The sequence below is a fragment of the Pseudorasbora parva genome, chromosome 9, assembly GCF_024679245.1.
Source record: "Pseudorasbora parva isolate DD20220531a chromosome 9, ASM2467924v1, whole genome shotgun sequence".
NCBI lineage: Eukaryota > Metazoa > Chordata > Actinopteri > Cypriniformes > Gobionidae > Pseudorasbora > Pseudorasbora parva.
Genome location: NC_090180.1, coordinates 29,366,237 through 29,374,772, shown reverse-complemented (window position 1 = coordinate 29,374,772; position 8,536 = coordinate 29,366,237). Strand labels below are relative to the sequence as shown.

The window sequence follows — 8,536 nt, the reverse complement described above, 5'->3', positions numbered from 1 at the left end:
AAGGAAAAGCCTCGAAAGAAGTTTTCTGGGCTTTCTTCCTGCCCCAGAACCCCTGTCCAAAGGACGGAAGGTTCCTGCTGTAGGGTGTCCCCCTCCCGTGGCTGCCCAGCCCATGTGTTTAGTGGACGATGTGTGTTCCCCCCTGTTCAAGGGGATTGTCGTGAGGAAAAGTTCAAAAGCAGTGTAACCACACCGCACATACTGTGTTCCCCTCACCCAAATAATAAAGGCTTCGGCCCCAGTGTTTCCCAGAAAACACAACACACACAGAAACACAAAAAACACAATAAATCTAACGAATCAAATGAATTTGTCACAGCGAGATACCCTCTCAATGTAGGGAAATACCCTTTCTCTCGTAATGGTGAACCTGCACGTGTCGTCCCTAGTTTCTCCACTAGAGGGCGCCATTGCATCACAAATAAGCCAGCTAGGCATGCTCGAAGCCAGCACGGCCCGGACGAGCATTCACACGAGCTGTGTGTCAGCCTGGCTTATTGTATTACGCATGATATTACAGGGCTATCGTCTGCAGATTGCTATGAAACATCCACGTTTCAGCAGCGTTCTCTTTTCTCACACAGAGGAAAGCACGGCCCACGTCCTGAAGGAGGAAATCTCCTCTCTTCTAAACCAAGGTGTGATTCAGGTGGTTCCCCACAATCTGATAAACCAGGGTTTCTTTTCCCGTTATTTCCTGGTCCCAAAGAAGGACGGTTCCCTCCGTCCTATTCTGGACCCCAGGGTGTTGAACAAACATTTGAGGAAATACAGATTCATAATGTTAACCCTTGGTTCGCTCGCCCGTGTCATGAAACGGAACGACTGGTTCACATCGGTCGATCTGAGAGATGCTTTTCTCCACATAAGCATTTATCCACCACACCGGAAGTTTCTTCGTTTCGCCTATCAAGGCATTTGTTACGAACTCACGGTGCTTCCGTTCGGGCAAAAATTAAGCCCCCGAACTTTCTGTTTGCGTGTGGAAGCGGGTTTCACTCCCCTAAGAATGTCTGGTCTACGGATCCTGACATACATATGCGATTGGCTCATCATAGCTGATTCGAGGGAAAAGGTGTTGCAGGACACCTCCCGTGTGCTCGCGCACACCCGATCTCTGGACTTCAGGGTGAATGTGAACAAGAGCAACTTTACACCCAGTCAGAGGGTGATCTTCCAGGGCATGGAGCTCAACTCAGTCTCCATGCGAGCGCGTCTCTCTCAAGAGTGCGTTCTCTCTCTGACGAACTGTCTGTCACAGTTCAGAGAGGGGGCGAGGGGGCGATATCGCACATGTCTCAGGCTACAGGGTCTTATGGCTTTAGCTATCCAGTTTTTGCCACTAGGACCCCTGAGGATGAGGGCGTTCATGAAATGGGTTTTGTCACTACATTTCAGCCCGTTACACGATCTTTGCCGCTCTGTAACAGTGACGCGCACCTGCGCTGCAGCTCTGCGCCACTGGAAGAGCGCGGACTTTTACGCACAGGGTACCCCTCTGGGGACTGTCATGTTGCGGAAAGTCGTGACGACGGACGCGTCCCTAACAGGCTGGGGTGCCACCCAGGAGGGCAGAACTGTGAACGGTTTGCGGCCGAGCAAACTACGTTCAGAGCACATAGATTATTTAGAGCTTCTAACCAATTAGAAGGCTCTGAATCATTTTCTGCCTCGTCTGCAGGGACATCATGTGCTCGTACGCTGCGACGATACCACGACAGTGGCTATCAATCGTCAAGGCGGCGCGCGCTCGCCGAAGCTTCATGCCCTAGCTTACAAGCGTTTGGTATGGAGCGGGCGAGTTTTCCTGTCGTTACGCGCGACTCATGTTCCGGGAATTCTGAACAGAGGCACGGATCTTCTATCGAGGGGGAACCCGCTCTTCGGAGATTGGCACCTCCACCCTCAGATAGTAGACATGATATGGATGAGACTACGGGCGCCCGTAGATCTGTTCGCCTCGCGCGAAAACAGCCATTGTCCTATGTTCTTCTCGCTAAAGGACTTGGACGCGCCCCTCGAGGTGGACACACTGGCCCACCCGTGGCCCAGAGTGCTGCTGTATGCCTTTCCTCCCCTGTGCCTGATAATTCTCACACTGGCCAGGGCGAGAGAGGGGGGGTTTTCTCTCATCCTGATAGCACCCAGGTGGCCCAAAGCGCCGTGGCTGGCAGAGATAATCCCTCTGTTGTATGCCCAGCCGTGGTGCCTCCCCCTCCGCATAGACCTATTGTCTTAAGCGAACGGGGAGATTTATCACCCACACCCGGACAGGGTAGCTCTCTGGGCTTGGCCCGTGAGAGGACGAACCTAAGCGCGTTAGGGCTTCCCCCGCGCGTGGTGGCTACTATACAGAATGCCAGGGCCGTTTCTACACGGTCCTTGTATGGCTGTAAGTGGCAGGTGTTCGATGAGTGGTGTGATGGGCGGGGTCTCACGTCATATCAGTGCTCAGTCGCTGATATCTTGTGTTTCCTCCAAGACCTTATGGATAAGGGCAGGTCTTTTTCCACTATTAAGGTCTATCTGGCAGCTATCTCTGCTTGTCATGTGGGTTTTGAGGGCTCAACGGTTGGGCAGCATTCTCTAATCCGCAGATTTATGAAGGGCGCCCGTCGCTCTTTGCCAGTCATTAGGAGAACGATCCCTGAATGGGACCTCTCCATGGTGCTGGAAGCTCTGTCTCAATTCCCTTTTGAGCCTCTGGGGAATATTCCCCTTAAGTTGCTGTCCTTCAAAACAGCCTTGCTCTTGGCCTTGGCGTCAGCCAAACGTGTCAGTGAGTTACATGCACTCTCGGTCCACCCCTCGTGCATCAATTTCTCTCTGGGTGGAGATAAGGTTTTCCTCAAGCCTAATCCAGCATTCATGCCGAAATGTTTCCCTGCGTTCACATCGGAGGTGTTGAAACTATCTGCTTTTCACCCTCCGCCCTTTTCCTCCGCGGAGGATCAGAGGCTAAATGCCCTGTGTCCAGTCCGTGCGTTACAAACGTATGTGTCTAGGACCAGCGCGTTCCGGAAGAGTGACCAACTCTTCGTTTCATGGGCTCCTCCTCGCAAAGGGGATCCCCTGTCTAAACAACGCCTCTCACATTGGCTTGTGGACGCTATAATCTTGGCATATGAATCAAAGGGAGTGCAACCCCCAGGGAACATCAGAGCTCATTCCACGAGGGGCTTGGCCGCCTCTTGGGCTCTGTTCAGGGGAGTATCACTGCAGGATATCTGTTCTGCGGCCAGTTGGGCTTCTCCCCATACGTTTGTGCGTTACTACAGGCTGGATGTCACCAGAACCTCAGTAGCACATTCGGTCTTGGGGGTGGGGTCTTCCTAACCCTGCCTTCTTTATGTGTGACACACATAGTCTATGTTTCATGTCCTGCTTCACACCGCAGTTACGCGGTTGCGTCGGTGTGGCGAGTTCATGATTATGAGACGCGTCGTGCACCGCCCCTCGGGGTGACCGTCTTTTTCTGGCTAACAGGACCTCACTGTGAGTGTATTGGGCAATCGGGGAGCTGTCCATGTCTCTCCCATAGGTGGATCTCGAAACGAGATGATGAAAGAGAACAATAGGTTACTGTCGTAACCCCGGTTCTCTGAAACATCGAGTGGAGAGATCCACCAGCGTTGCCCCGCTTACCGCACGAGAAGCGAATATACTTACTGATGTACAGTAGCGTATGCAGCCCATATATGCCCGCTGGTAAGGGGTGGGGCCTTACTGGGCATTGGCTGCGCGCTCCTGCCTGTCTTGTCAGACTTGGTGCAATTGGATGCTTCTGCAGAGGTCAGGTACGGATGCCCTTCCCATAGGTGGATCTCTCCACTCGATGTTTCAGAGAACCGGGGTTACGACAGTAACCTATTGTTAAATCAAAACGTATTTATAAGAGTTGAGCAGAACATATCATAAAAACAGTGAGGAAAATAACAAATCAAAAGCACATAGTATCATTTTTTCTGAATAGTGAAGCCGTGTGTCCACCAAATCATGTTTTAACGCTGCTGGCTGGCGTTTTCAATTGTTTTCAATGAGAGCGCCGCGTTTTTAGAATGCCTGGAGCGCACTGATGCGCTGAGCGAGTATTTCACGAGAAATAAACCGTATTATTTAGTCAAAAAAGTGACCGTTACTCTGAGCGCGCTCCTGTGATGAGGCCATCAGCACTAACGTTAACTAAACAGCGTCTCACTGTTGTCATGGCAACCGGTATACAATAATCAATAATAAACCGGTTTTATTAGTAGTATTACTGCATCATAAACATTCTAGCGCTAAATATGTATTGATTTCCTTAACTACCGTTTACACACAGTATTTGTGCAGGAAATGCTTTCCAGCCCCATTTTGGTGGCTTTACTCGCACGGCTCCGTGTTCCACCAAGCCAATCCTCTTTGGGTCCTTTACATATTTGTCCAAGCCCACACTAACTTTCTTTGACCCATTTAATTAGCACGTACATGACAGCAGCTTTGTTGATTTCTTTATTTCTTTAGCTTTGTTAATTTCTTGATCTCCTAAAGAATTTAGATTCGATGGATCTGAATGTGATTGGCTACGATTGACGGGGTTTTTATTGTCTTTATAATTTTGTTTTGTTTTTTTCAGCAACCCAGTGGACACGCTGTAGATGACAGTGATGAGGAAGAGTGGAGCCCGAACGATGAACCTCGGGTAGGATAAATCGCTTCTTTTTTTTTTCTATTTCTCTTCATATCTGCTTATAATGACTGAGATTCCACTTCATAATGTTTTGTTTTTTCAGCAACCCAGTGGACAAACTGTAGATGACAGTGATGAGGAAGAGTGGAGACCGAATGATGAACCTCAGGTAGGATAAATCACTATTATTTAAGACGCATATCCCTGCATTAGGTCTTAAAGGGGCAGTAATCTTTACTGCTATCTGTTTAATGTCAAACAAAAATAAGGTCATCACTCACTGCGCTTGATTGAATAGCTTTTGTAAGTTTAATAAGAATTATTATTTCATTTAAACAGTTAAATATTTAGTTATTTTACATTTGATTACTTTTTTCAATTTCTGAATGTTTTTGCAGGCCAGTAGGCCTGTACATTATTATTTAAAGGTCCCGTTCTTTTCGATTCCATCTTTTAAACTTTAGTTAGTGTGTAATGTTGCTGTTAGAGCATAAATAATACCTGTAAAATTATAAAGCTCAAAGTTCAATGCCAAGCGAGATATTTTATTTAACAGAAGTTCCCTTTCAAAGCCTACAGCGAACGGCCGGTTTGAACTACACCCCTGCACTTCCTTCAGGAATGACGTCACTAGAACCGTTTGTTGACTGACCCTCCGCCCACAAGTACACACAAAATAGGGGGCGTGGTCTTGTTGCTCTCCCACGTGGAGAAAAGCGCGCATTCAGCGTTTGCATTTCCCCGTTATGGTAAGAGACGGGACCTTTCCGGGCAAAGTGCGCTAAGCTGCTGTCCAATCACAACACGGGAAGTGCTGGCCCAATCAGAACTCGTTACGTGTTTCTGAAGGAGGGACTTCATAGAACAAGGAAATCATCAGGCCGTTTTTAGGACAGAGAAAACAGCGGTGTACATTTAAGTAAATTGTGTGAAAAATACTGTGTTTTTTTACACGCGAAACATGAACTCATGTTATATAGCACACTGTAAACATAATCAAAGCTTCGAAAACATGCGAAGAACGGGACCTTTAATGTAGGCTACACATGAGTGAGGCCAAGTTAAACATTTTAGTTTTATACTGTGCATTCTTGCAATGTACTAAATAAATACTTGCATAATTTTTAATTGATTTTTATTAAAGTTAAAGTCATAGCATTAGTCATAAACGCAATGGTACTTAGAATTGTCATAGTTTATGATTAATGTTTAGCGTAGCTCCCTTCCACTTTTGGTCAAACTAGTTAAAATTATATTGCGACAATCATTGTTTTATTGCCTGCCTAGTTATACTGTATCTTTCAACATTCCCTCCCTGGTGTTTGTTTATGTTTATTTGATGCTATAACTAGCAGTAAAGGAAAAACAACAACTTTTATTTAACGGGGGGTTAACGGTTTAAAATGTCACATTTAAAGAAATCTAGTATTTGACCATGTCTAACATGTATTACAATGTAAAACCTACAAATAAGTAAGCAGTTAAGATCTGCAATACTTTAAGCAACTTGACTATTATTTATTAAAGAGTCATACAGGCACTTCGTGGGTAATGGCATCACAAATTAAAATTATAATTTTTCTGGCCACGAAATGACTCAAATTTGCCTCTGCATTGGAATTCTCTATTTTAACCTTAATTACTACACTACTTGTAATATAAATAACATAAATATTAGAAGAAAAATATTTTAAGTGGTCATTAATGGACCATAATTATTGCACAAATAGTATTTAGTACCAAAAGATCTCCTCAAAATATTCAATAAATATTACTAAACTAAAATATAGTTTATTTAATAAAATGTATTTATTTGAAAAATAGATAAGGTTTATGGTCACATTTGACTATAGCTGCGTTAGAGATTTGCTTTCCATTAGAGATTTGCGGAAAACTTTTGCGATATTTCTTAAATGTCGATAAAAAACTATTGCGAAATGACAGCGTTTCCATAGCTGCAGTTATGCAATTAAAACGCGATAGGTCATTTCAAAATGATAACACTTGGTAGGTTTGTATATCCCATCCACCGCACTAGCCATTATTTTTATTGGAAGGAGACGTGTCAAATGTCCGAGCATTAATGGCAAGGAAAGCCCCTTAGGTTACTTAAGCGGCACGGATATGAGGTGTGTGTATGTGTGTGTGTGTGTGTCAGATCTGCTTCAAGGTATTCATGATAATGTACTATTTCTGTGTTTAGAATTCAGTATTCCTGTAATTCTATTGTCTTTTATGAGTTTAATAAAGAACTCCGTCTCGTCTTCTCTCCAAACAAACCGTCATCTGTAAAGAATGATCGACTTTTACGCGCGACAGTGTAGCGTCTGTGGTCTCTTACAATGAGGATCAAAGAGGAACCCAGTGTTGATTGTAAAAAGGGGGGGGGTAGCTTTTAGCCGCATGTAAATTAAGAGCCACGCCACAGAGTCTGGGGGAAGTGACAACTTCGGCAGTTTTACGACCCCGTCCAATAACACAGGCCCTGATCGGGTCACACGACTCGAACCCTGTTTCCCCCCCCTTTTTCATTCCCCAGACCGAAAGGCGCCAAGGCTCCTGTCAATACACAAGGACTCTCACACACACACATTCCTTATGAAGCTTTAATTAAGACTATTCTAGACTGTATACGAGGTAGCTTGGTGTGTATATGCATGCTCCTTGACTCAGGCCTACTCAGTCATGGCATAGAAACAATGTAAGCTCATTTTAAATGCTTGTATTCCTGTGTAAAATTGTATCTCTGTTTTAATATCTCCCAGCCATAAGGTGTTTGATATCTAAATATTCCTATTTCTTTGACTTACTCAATGATGCACAAAATGGGATTGTGAAATGTATCATTAATATGTTTAGCCGACTTGGGAGTAAAACCATACAAAATCAACACCCCTTTACGACACCTCAGGAACATGCAAAATAGGCCATAAAATGAGACAAAGAGAACTTTTCCCGCTACCGAATTCACCCTCTGGATTGGGTGAATTAGCCAGAAGGGGGCGTGGATTAATTCTCTTAAAAGATCAGTGGAGACCACAATCTTCCCTCTTCTTCCCCTCTTGACTTCCCTCTTCTCTTCTGGAAACTCCTCTTCAAGAAACTCCGTTTCTACAATCCGGTCTTCAACAATCCTTTGTTCCTCGTTCCATCAACTTACTAGCCACGGGCTACTTCAGGAGGTAGACCCGAAACGCCGCTAAAGGAAAACTACGTCACCTCCCGACCTCGGAGAGAACTACCTAAGACGCAGACATATAGCCTACACACACACACAAGCGAGAAGCCAAAACGAAACCAAAAGAAATGCAAGTATTCTTCTTCTTATAAAATTCATACTGCTGTAAAGAAGGTGTGTATTGTCCCGTTGGGACAAGCTCCGTGAAGGTCGTAGTTGCTGAACTGAAGGAAAGTTGTGTTTTTACCTCTAAATGCTTTGTACCATCTCTCTCTCTCATCTCTCTCTCTCTCCCATCTCTCTCTTTTATCTCTCTCTAATTTCAGTCTATTCATTATTCTCTTTTATGTATTCTTTCGTTAATATCTACATGTCTACTTTCTTGATGCATATTTAGTGTGTACTCTCTGTGTGAATCGTAGTGTTATTTTTAGTCTGTGTTTATTAAACCTCCAGAAAGACATTTAATGAGTTGGGTCTGTTGTTCTCCCACATACACAAAGTCAATGAAACTTGCGATCTAAGTTACCTAACTGCTTATGCTACTATGTTAGTAAAGTAAACTGTATGACCATTTGAAATATTGAACTTGTCCTGATCAGTAAAGTTAATGTTTCTTATGCGCTCGTAAAGCAGTGATCCCTTATGGAGAATTGAGTTGAAAAGTCTATAACTAATTTGGTGGACGA

The 8,536-nt window shown here is 44.6% G+C and overlaps 1 pseudogene; it reads left to right on the top strand.

Moving 5' to 3' along the window:
• Nucleotides 1-361: 361 nt before the first annotated feature.
• On the top strand, nucleotides 362-2,314 carry LOC137089850 (uncharacterized; annotated as a pseudogene).
• The last annotated feature ends 6,222 nt before the right edge of the window (nucleotides 2,315-8,536 follow it).